A 12,516-nucleotide genomic window follows, 5' to 3' on the forward strand; every position below is an offset into this window, starting at 1 on the left:
AGTAGCTTACAAACTCCGACTACCCCAAGAACTAAGTAACATTCATCCTACCTTCAACGTTTCAAACTTGAAAAAGTGGCTATCGGACGAGACTCTTGTGATCCCACTCGAGGAAATCGAGTTAAACGAGAGCCTCAACTTTGTGGAAGAACCCATAGCGATTTTAGACAGGGAAGTTAAGAAAACCAAACAAAGCCGTATCCCGATAATGAATGTTCGTTGGAATGCAAAACGGGGACCTAAATTCACTTGGGAGCGGGAGGATCAAATGAAACAGAAATACCCACATCTTTTTCCCTAGTCTATCTGTAATGCTAATTTCGGGACGAAATTCTCTCTAACAGGGGGATAATGTAACAAACCGTTATTTCAAACCTATGTAATAATATAGGTCAATTTGTACTTCTTTTTAAACTAATAAAGAGAAATTTTAGCATACTATGTACATTTACATAATCGACCCTAAAAAATGAAGTATTAAATAATCTCGATTGGGATGAAAAAAGTGGTAGAGATTGTAACAAGGTTTCCAAAAATATAAAGAACACTAAAATCTGAGTTATAACGAAGAAGTTATGACCAATCGAAGATCCGCGACAAAACCGGCAAAACACTGTTCAGCATAAAAACTGAGTTTTCAATAAATAAAAAAGGCTTTTTAGCCTTAACAATCTAAATGAAAGTTATAGAATATGTTAAACCGAGAACTTTCATAAAAAGAATGTCAAAAGCTGACTTCGTATGAGGAAGTTATGATTTTTCTACGTTTCAGTATAGCAGTATACAACTAAAAACTCGAAATAAATATCGTGTAATTTTTAGCGGACACAACCTAAATGAGAATCTAAGGTCTCGTCAATAGTAGTACAACGGTAAAAAGACAGACGAAAACGGACTTCGGATAAAGAAGTTATGAATTTTTAACTGATTTTCCTATCCCGGTCTGTTAAAAATAATAATATTAAAAATAAATTCAAAATTAGCCGACAAAGTCTAAACGAAAGTCGTAGAGTATAATTTTACCTACGCGTGCATATAAAGAATGTCGAAAACGGATCTCGTATGCGAAAGTTATGAATTTCGCAAGTTTTGGGCACAAAAATCGAAAAATATTGAAAACCGGGAAAATTCGCATGGCTGGGGTTCGGCCACGTCACCTCGCATGCGAGTCTTCCTCGTGTCCTCCCCGTGTCCTCTTTTGATTCGACCGAAGGCGAGGTCCAAGCGAAATCCAACGCGTGTCGCCTCCTCCTCACATCCGAAGCGCGACCCACTCCGGTTGCGACGCGTGGGTTCGCGGTGGCGTCTTCCGAGCTCGGACTCGTGCACCACTCGAATGCGAGACGCGTGTCCTTCTTATCCCCTTCGGCCAAACCCTCGCAGGGTATAAAAGGAGGTGTGAGATCCTCCGGTTCTAACACCATTTTTACATCATTTTGTCATACTTTTCACCTCTTTCACTACCAAAAACTTACTTACAACCCCCAAAGCCCATGTATCATATCTAAAACCCTAAGCAAGCCTCGAAGCCCCGAGATTCTCGAGAAAATCAACCTTCTCCAGTCGAAACTATGTCCGAGTAAAGCCGATTTTTCATCAAATAAACTCCTTTCCAGAAAACGAAACGCTATCCAAATCACCACATATCAAGTGACCCCCGTATTTTCATAGTTTTTACTATTTTAAGGGGGGGGGGGGGAATACAAGTCTAACACAAAAGTTTTGTGTTACAAACAAATGAATTCCAATTTGTGATAAAATGACATTAAGTCATGAAAAGTTTTCAAAATATTAAACTCTTATATAAACTTATATTTTTCCCCAAAAATTATATATATATATATATATATATATATATATATATATATATATATATATATATATATATATATATATATATATATATATATATATATTTATATAAATAAGATTTAAAAGGCTTAGGACTGATAACTGATTGTGGGTCCTTTTCCTTGTTTGGATGTGGGCTTATAGTATCGGTTATTTGTCCGAATGTCGTTCACATTTTACTTATATATAATTGTATATGTATATAAATATAAAAGTTATTTCATTCAGTTTAAATACCCTTTGTAACATGTTGAGCAAGGGATTACATTCAAAAACAGTTAATACCAAATTCAGAAAGTACCTATAAATTATAATAGGTATAATTTATGATACATAGAACATTAATTCACGATTCGAGTATACTAGAATACACCGTTTTACAAGAGACAAGGGTTTGATTCAAAGCTAATCAAGGATATACAACTTTCAAATACATGTTAAGAATACTAAATCAGGAATATACAATCAATCATTATTTCAGGATGACTGGGTTTTTATAACTATTATACATGAAACGTCTATATGCTTTTTATGAGTCATTGGATTCAGGTTGTTTAATTCATTTAAACAATATAGTTAAAGTCCTGATATTATAACCAGAATCTCCAGTCAGGGGATCGAAACAAGTTGTGTGTAGATCTATATTGGGATTGACAACCCCGCACTCCGGCTGCTAGCTACAGTCAGGCATACACGCCAATGTGTGACAATAGTTATCAACAGTTTAAACGCCTACAAAGCGTTTGTTTCAGGCAATCTAGTCTCAGTATGGTTATAATAACTCATTAAAAGGATATTAACAATATGTTAGTGTATAATTAACTAAAACATGAGTACATTTTCAAATAATAGTTTACAGAGATACAGTTTACAGTATTACAATACAGTTTACAATAACAGCTGGTGGAACCAGACACACTCACTTTTACAAGTTTTACCAACATGATACAAACACAGAACAATGGTTTACAAACAGAACGATTTTATGAGATAAAAACTACTTTTCATAAACAGCAGAAAAAATAGGATTTTCTGGAACAGCTTACAGATTCATGGAACATAAAACATACTTGTAAACATAAATACTTATGCACTCACTCAACTTTATGTTTGTTGGGATTTCTACGCATCAAATACACTCTAAAACTAGGTAGCGGAAAAATCGAAACAACGATATACCTAAGTGTACATGCAACCTATGGATCTATGGCTTCATGCTAATTACATCAACCCTAGAAAACTAAAACATAAGTAAGAAAAAATACCTCTTATGTAGCCCTTGATCTCCATGCTTGAGATCTTGAACCTCCATGAAGTTGCTTGGATGAAAGGATCCAAACCAGAATCCCTCTAATGGTATCACACCCAATGACACCAAAGAGTAGAATAAAAATAACTAGGAGAAGGGTCAATTTCACAAACCCAAAGGGGTTAGAAATCGTCCCTAAGAGGGGGAGGAAGAAGGGATGGCGAAACTTCAAGCCAAGGTGCAAGGAGGAATGAAATCCCTAAGGCCCTATTTATAGCCTTGGATGCCTCCTAGGGTTTAGTACTCCTTCCCATGTGGGATGGAGGCCTAACCACGAAATTTCACTCCTTTCCCATGTGGGATGGAGTGATTTTCATCCAACCCTAATTCCATAAGGTTCTGGAACATTCCTGATTAACCAACTATCGATTAATGAACATTCAACCCTTTAATTAATTAAACTGTTAATTAATTCCCAAAATATATTTCCAAAATATATTTCCAATTAGTTTCTAATTAATTATTAACTATAATAATTAATAAACCAATTTCTCCTTTATTTATTCTACTCAATTTGGGTCTTGAGGGCAACCTAAAAGGACCCTGCTATTATTATAAATATGACCAATAGTTAATGACCTTGGACACTATTCCAACAGTCTCCCACTTGGACAAGTCATCAACTATACGAGGACCAATATTTCTCAATAATCAACAGAGAGTTAGCCATCCAATGCAACTACCGAACTCTTGATCTAATCAAGATTCAGCCCTTAGATAAGTGATCAACTATCCCTTCATTCTATGATATCTATATGAATTCGAGACATGGATAATGGTCAATCTCAGAATTCAAAATTATGTTTCCCGATATAGATTTGTGACGACTGCATCTGACTACTAAATCGAACACATCAATTCCAGTCAGGGCTCGGCCAAGCACTTTAGATGTCAGCACCAAATCATCGAGGGGCCCATAGATATCGCTTCTCCTATTGAGGCAGAAGGAACGAATAAACTTCGATCACATAGTTTTTTTTTATTTCATCATGTCACACATGGACATACCCTTTATAACTACCAGTTACGGTTAGCGTTGGAGTAGACCAATGCATAACAGAATCATAGAGCAAAACCCCACATGTATCTAGGTTTGAAGAATAGAAGATATTATCGTCTTAGAATTACTTGTGACTGAATCCATGAAGTAATCTCTAAGCGTGGGTTGGTCCAATACTTAAATCTCTATTAAGCACTCATGAGTGTTAGCGCAATCACTATGCTATGTCTAATCAATATGGGCAATCCACCAATACTCATGACAATCTTGAATCACTACTTACTTCCAAGAGTATGACCGACTGTGGACGTTTGAGTAAATTAATACTCGGGAAGTGGGTTCAAAACATGCAAAAGTGAGAACGTAGTGATAAGCTAATTGAAATGACCGAAATCCATCATATATTAAGATCACCACTTAATAATCGCCAAATAAAATTAAAACTTATACCGCTTAAAGTTCTCGAGTTTTAAAACAAACCAAACTAAGAGTTTTTTAAGCCAATTCACTTGCAAATCTAATGCCTCTCGACTTTGTCTGACTGTCAGACTTGGTCAATGACATCAGCTTAGGAATGGATCGACAAGATTATCTTTCGATATGACATATTGACTATGATGTCTTTACATTTGACTCACTATCAAATGTGTTGGTACTTACTGAGTATGTTTCATGTGAGCTCGTGTGACTTGGGATCCATACTCGAGGTAAGTTCACCCAAAGTCACAAGAAACTTCATAAGGACCATCAATGATTGAATTTCAACAAAGATGTCACTAATGAATTTCTTTTAGTCACATTTTTTCCTTTGCATTTTAACCAACCGCAATATACTCTAAGTTTGTTGAATCCACTATGGTGTATTACCTGGTACTCTTTCAAGCTAATATATCACTATTCAGTAAAAGCACGAATTCCGACTGCGAACGTAATTGCCTTTATTAGTGCGGAACTTAGCATCAATGTAACTCTTACAATGATCTATTCCATACTATCAAGATCATCTCTTCTGTCCTCCAAGGACACTTAAGAATATTCTTGATCTTGATTCATTGATTCTTGCCAAATTGATCTAATCAAACTTGTCATGCTCAAGGCATACGAGTCATTAGATCTAGTACATGTCATGGCATTTATGATCGATCCCATAGCAGAAGCATGTGGGACACAACTCATTTGATTTAGCTCAATAGTAGAACTAGGACATTAGCATTGCTCAATGTCATGCCAGCCTAAACTCCTTTTTGAGTTCTGCATGTCGAGTTTCCTCAACATTCAATGTACTTTGCCTTAATCCAATGAATCACTTAGATATATCTCCATAGATCCTTATTATGTATGTGTGTTGTATCTCCCATGTATATCATAGCGAAACAATTCTCATACCAAGCCAAGCTTTTACATTTGCTAACTTAGAATATAATTTCCTATGAATCGTACATTATCTATGTACAATACAAGGATGACTACAGTGCTCCCACTAGCACTGACATATATATGGCTTATCTATGTTTCTTGAAATTCAAACTCCTCGAATATTCTCATTGAAACAAAGAATCCAATTACTCCCACTAGCTTTGACATATATATGGCTTATCTTTATTTCTCGAAATTCAAACTCTTTGAACTTTCTCATTGAAATAATGTTCCATCCTGCGAAATGCTTATTTCGGTCCACAAATGAACTTGTTAAGCTTACACATCCTTCAAAACCTATCTTGGTTTAATTATGTGTTTGTTCCTATCCATGATTGTCTCTACTTGAAGATCCACTTGCACTTAAGGGATAAGGTCAAGTGCTAGGTCTACCAAATAACAACATACATGGATTGAATCTCGCTTTCCAATTCCTCTTTCTATATTGTTGCCTTTAGGGCCTACCATAGCTTCCGATAGCTGGTACACTCTGATTGCTATCTACCAGTGACTCAAATACCTTAGCAATATAAACTCTTATATAACTAGGTCCATGACGTCTTCTATCAGATCTATAAGGAAAAATGGAAATATGTCAGTTTCCTTAATAGCTCTTTCAATTCCAAATTCAATGTTATGTCCAACTTTAGGCTCTTCGTTGGTTGGATCTCGAATCTTATCAAGATCAATGTGGCTCCCACTAGCCCTTTTGGAAATCAGCTCCCTCTCTCGGAAGACTGCCCTTCGAGCAACATACATTTTGTTCTCATAAGGATTGTTAAACAACTATCCAAAATGATTGATAGGTTCTCCAACGAGATAACACATCTCTATTCAATGTCCCAGATTGTCGAGCGCTTCAACGACGAGCGTAAGCCTCATAATCGTAGACTTACATATATGGAAGTGAGGATAGAATCCCACTTCACATATCATAGAGTGTTTCAGGAACCTACTTAGTTGGCACAAGACCAAAGGACTTCTTGTAACACTATTTATGGTACAATCCACGATTTGTTAGCAAATACAGTGCGACTCATCTAGTACAAAATCAATGAACGATTTGTTTCTCTATCCAACTAACACTTCCTAGTGGCAGTGTTTTGGGAGGAGACAGATCATGAAACTCTTTCACAATTACTTAGATGATCGATAAAGTTTGCACTGAGATTCTCACTATGAGTGTCTCATCCTATTGCCCAATTGATTCTCAACTTCACTTTATGAGAGCTCTGAACACCTGAAAGGTTTCAGACTCACATTCATACGAAGTTGGTATCACCATGTATTGCGATTAATCTGAACGGTCCATTAGTGTAAACTAATTCCAACAGATACTCACATCAACCAGTGAAACATTCATCATCTATCTTGATAAACAAGATTTGCATTAATCATGAGACTCGAGGTCAAATGATATCCAAAATCCGATCCAACTGGATACTTGGTAATGCATTTCTCGTTTATGTATCCAAGACTATGATTCCACAAATACATTTCACCCAAAACTTTGGATGTATTTGAATCAGTACATATTGTGGTCATTCTGAACGATCCATTAGTTGAACTAACATCAACAGATATTCACAATAATACACCTTATTTAAATGTTCGAATCAATTTTGAACGATTGCTACTATACTAGCTTCATAGATTTCATGACTTTCTTTTAACATGTTAGAATGATCTACATTTAAATAAGTCAGAACTATCTCATGAATTATAGTATAAAAAATTTTAGTTATATTACCATAGACTAAACTCTTGAGGAGAATTGTCATTTGATCCCATGAATGTAGCAAGGGCTTGGCATTCATGATCAAATTATCTTCTCCATGTTTTAGTCTTCTTACTTCATTTTAGTAACTGCACATTCTTGCAAATGTCAGTACTAATCCTCAGTAAAATACTCAAGGTTTAGAAGTAATGTTTTGATGGCATTATAAATTGATATATTTTTTTGAATAACAAACATGAAAGAACTAGTTATCTTTTGATCCAATGGAAAGTAGCACGGGCTCGTGATCCATGATCAAATTTAACTTCTTCATGTTCCAGTCCTTTCACCTCAAATATACATTTGGGCAAGTTTGATTTCTTAGTCCTTTTCTTGTTATGGAAACGAGCAACTATCAGAACATGTCTTAGAATAAGCCTTCCTTTATCCTAGGTATTAGGGCCTAGATTAGGTATACCCACACTAATCGCCTTTTAAACCGTGTGCAATTGGCTTTCTTCTTCTTGACACTTCTATTAATGATAGTAAAATATGGGAGTGTTTTGAAGTTTGAGTTTCTATGACTGCCATGTTAATTCCAAAATGAAACTTTAACATGCTCCACAACTCCTTCATGGTCATTCCAAGTTGTTCATATCAAAATCAAAATGATTTGATTATATGTACATGTCAGCTAGTCGATTAATCCTAGTCAACTCCTAACTCAAGGAAATTCCATTTTACTTCAATATGTCATTTTACAACGTACATTTGACAATTGCTCTTTCTAACACTTTAGAATGCAATGTTTGAAGTAACCAAGGAATAGCTTTAACAAAGGCATGATCTTTCTTTTCGTTTATGAGAACTACTCCCAAACTATGAATTTGACTAGATTGATCATCCTCATAGCTAATCCTTTCAAAGGTTTTATAGCAGTAGATTTTAGTGGATAAGGTTATAGACATCATTCAATAACAAATTCCATTATAGTTTGTTTTACTTATCCTTAGAAAATAATCACCCTAAATAAAATTATTTTATAAGGCTAGGATCCATATTTGGCTCCATGATGTGTAAAGGGATGCCGTAAACACACCATAAAGTTATTTAGGTAGGCAAAGCCCTTTGCCAATTTCGATCACCACAAAATTCCTAGATCTTTGAGATTCATTGACTATCAATGGCATGTTAATCTCGAATTATGTTCATCTCAAATTCAATGACGGGGTCGCCGCGGATCATTGAACAGATGGTGAATCGACCATACAAAACCACATGGTCCCCGGCTCAAGTTACGCTTGAGATTCGCGAGTTCCACATCATTCTCTACTTATACTCTCCAATTGACGTGCCGGTTAACCACGCGAGCTCCATCAACAAGTTATAAAGAGAATGTGCAACTTTTATGGATAACATAAGATTCACATTAAATAGATTGAGAATTAACCTTGCAAAATCGCATGGCCTCCGGCTCAAGTTACGCTTGAGATTCGCGAGTTCCATATCATTCTCAACTATACCCTAGATTGATGTGTCGGTTAACCACACGAGCTCCACCAACAGAATATAAAGAGAATGTGCAATTTTCATGGATAATATAAACTCACATTCTATTAATAAAACGGGATTTTGTTTTATACTTGTATTTAAAATACTTTTAGATTGACCATTATCACTATCAAACCCTTTCGGTAACTCCATTCACAAAATGCAATTGGGCGGTGAGGGTGGTAAGCGCGAAGCATATTAAAAAAACCGACCTCATTAGGAATCAAAGAGACCTCCTTAAACCCCTACATTAGAACGGGTGAGCCTAGTCGATGTAAGACTGACAATATCAATATTTAAACACGCGAGGGCGCATATTGTAACTTTCTTATACATATAATAGACACAATTCTAATATATATAAATATAAGGGGTAAATTTAAAACTCTTTAAATTAATTGTCTATTATTAATTCTAATTAATTGCGAGGACGCAATGTAACAATTAATAAATCAGAAGGGGGTAATATTCAAATTTATAAATCTCTTTTATAAATAATATTAAATATTTAAATTCACTATTTAAATAATAGATAAATATTCAAATTCAAATAAACACATAAATATTCAAATTCAAATAAACATATTTAAACAATATTTATCTATTAATAAATATTCAAATTCAAATAAACACATAAATATTCAAATTCAAATAAACATATTTAAACAATATTTATCTATTAATAAATATTCAAATTCAAATAAAACATTTAAATAATATTTATCAATTTCCAGATTTAAAACATTTTAAAATTTGGTAATTATCCATATTTGATAAAGCTTCATATTTGAAAAATGGAAAAAATCTGAAAACCCTAATTCTGCTGAGCTCACGTCGTGAGCTCTAAGCTCTCACGTCGTGAGCTGCGACTAAGGTATTATCAATTACGAATTTTTCAATAATCCTTCTACCATTCAATTTCAAACAAAGTTTTACAGAAAACATGGATCTAGGGTGAACATAACCATGAACCAATGGCTCTGATACCACTGTTGGGATTTCTACGCATCAAATACACTCTAAAACTAGGTAGCGGAAAAATCGAAACAACGATATACCTAAGTGTACATGCAACCTATGGATCTATGGCTTCATGCTAATTACATCAACCCTAGAAAACTAAAACATAAGTAAGAAAACATACCTCTTATGTAGCCCTTGATCTCCATGCTTGAGATCTTGAACCTCCATGAAGTTGCTTGGATGAAAGGATCCAAACCAGAATCCCTCTAATGGTATCACACCCAATGACACCAAAGAGTAGAATAAAAATAACTAGGAGAAGGGTCAATTTCACAAACCCAAAGGGGTTAGAAATCGTCCCTAAGAGGGGGAGGAAGAAGGGATGGCGAAACTTCAAGCCAAGGTGCAAGGAGGAATGAAATCCCTAAGGCCCTATTTATAGCCTTGGATGTCTCCTAGGGTTTAGTACTCCTTCCCATGTGGGATGGAGGCCTAACCACGAAATTTCACTCCTTTCCCATGTGGGATAGAGTGATTTTCATCCAACCCTAATTCCATAAGGTTCTGGAACATTCCTGATTAACCAACTATCGATTAATGAACATTCAACCCTTTAATTAATTAAACTGTTAATTAATTCCCAAAATATATTTCCAAAATATATTTCCAATTAGTTTCTAATTAATTATTAACTATAATAATTAATAAACCAATTTCTCCTTGATTTATTCTACTCAATTTGGGTCTTGAGGGCAACCCAAAAGGACACCCTATTATTATAAATATGACCAATAGTTAATGACCTTGGACACTATTCCAACAATGTTGATTCTCTCTTTTCAAATTACTTGTATTCTCAGGCAAACAATAAATAGGTACTCCCCGAGCTTTTTGAGGAGATGGAGCTATTTTGAGTCATATCTTCTGTATTTTGCTATAATTATTTTGGTGTCAATATACAGTGATTGAACACATGTAAATACTTTTACTTTTAAATGCAATGGTTGTTTGTACTTTGATTACAATGATGCATGTGTTATGATACTACAAATGAAGTCCTCTACCCCCGGACGTTTCTGCCGTCTGGTTTGGGGGTGTGACAGTAACCACCAAGTTTGACACTTTATACCTCAAATGAGAGCCAAAGCTTGATGAGGTTCTGGATCTAAAAGCTCTAGCTTCTTCAATGAATCTTCAAGAGTGAGCACCTTCTTCAAAATCACCAAAACACTCTTCTAATGGTCTTCTAAGCTCCAAGAACACACAAGAAGGATTAGGGTTTCATGAAAGTTGTCCATGGGTGAGAGGGAGGCTGATCTTTGAGGCATCATGTTCTTTATATAATGTCCATCCCTAAAATTAGGGTTTTTCATTTTGAACCTCGTACGCCCCGCGTACGAGGCCGTGCACCCCAACTCAATCCTCGCACCTACGCTGTGTCTTCTTCCCAGCTACGCCTCGCGTAGACCTTTTCTCCTCGGTACGCCCTGCGTATCACTCGGTACGCCCCGCGTACTAGGGTTTTCTCCCAAACCCTAACTCTTCTGAATGTCATAACTCACTCGATACAGCTCCGATCTCGACCATCAACATATCCATAGATAGGCATCGAGACGCTCAACACTATTATCAATTCATACTTGCCATCAGATATCCCGAATCTGAATCCATTTCCCATAAAGCCCGATTGACCAATTATCGAAATACTCTTTTTTGTCCAAGTCACAACTGAATACCCAAAACATCCAATATAGCCTTCACCTTCAAATGAGCCCAATAACAGACTTCATCAAGGATTGTAACCCTGCTAATACCCAAACCTTGTTCAGCATTTCGAAATGAAAATGTCTTGAAAACAGGTTGTTACAATTTAAGTGTTATTTGATTGCTTATGTTTCTAGTCTTGCAAAACTAGAGAAAACCCCGCTCTTATTACTTGTTTTTATTTAGGTAATACTAGTATTTTTTTTAATTGTTACCGTTCCCTATGTTCAATACCCTACTTGCTTGAACTATACTAATAATCGATAGGTACACTGCCTTTCGTGTGTTTTTCTTTGTGTCTAAGTTAGTAGGATTAAAAACAAGTACATTATACACGTATTAAGTTTTTGGCGTCGTTGTCGGGAAACGATTATAATAGTTAATTTTATTTGCTAGTGTTATCGATCCCTTGTATGAGATTTATCTTGCATAAAGTTACAAAATCTTCAGGTTTTTTTTAGTTTTTTTGTTTTTCCGTTCGACTCGTCGAGTACACTTCTGAACTCAACGAGTTTGTCGCATTTTCTGTTTCGTTTTTTGTTTCGTTTTGTTCGTTTTACGCGTGTTTTTCTGTTTTGTTTCAGGAAGTTCAAGTTCTTCAGTAGTACCACCTGTTGAAGATCCGGAGTCGATTATTCGCAAAAAGAAGGACAAGTCAATCGGAGAATCAAACGGTATTGACAAGAAGATAGAAGATATCGAGCCGAACACACCTGAATTTGAAGAAAAAGGTAAACCCGAGCCAGAAGAAGAGATGGCTGACATCGCAGACATAGCCATGGGCAAATACAATAGGAGAATGTATGATGATACCGGGCCAGGACTTGTGCAACCCGCGATTCCAGCAATAGCAAACTTTGAGTTGAAAGGTCACATACTTGCCCAGCTGAAGGAAATCCATTCTACGGGAAGGATCACGAAGACGCATACAAGCATATCGACGAG

Source organism: Lactuca virosa, chromosome 5, assembly GCF_052849685.1.
Source record: "Lactuca virosa cultivar CGN04683 chromosome 5, Lactuca_virosa_CGN04683_v6, whole genome shotgun sequence".
In the NCBI taxonomy this organism is placed as follows: domain Eukaryota; kingdom Viridiplantae; phylum Streptophyta; class Magnoliopsida; order Asterales; family Asteraceae; genus Lactuca; species Lactuca virosa.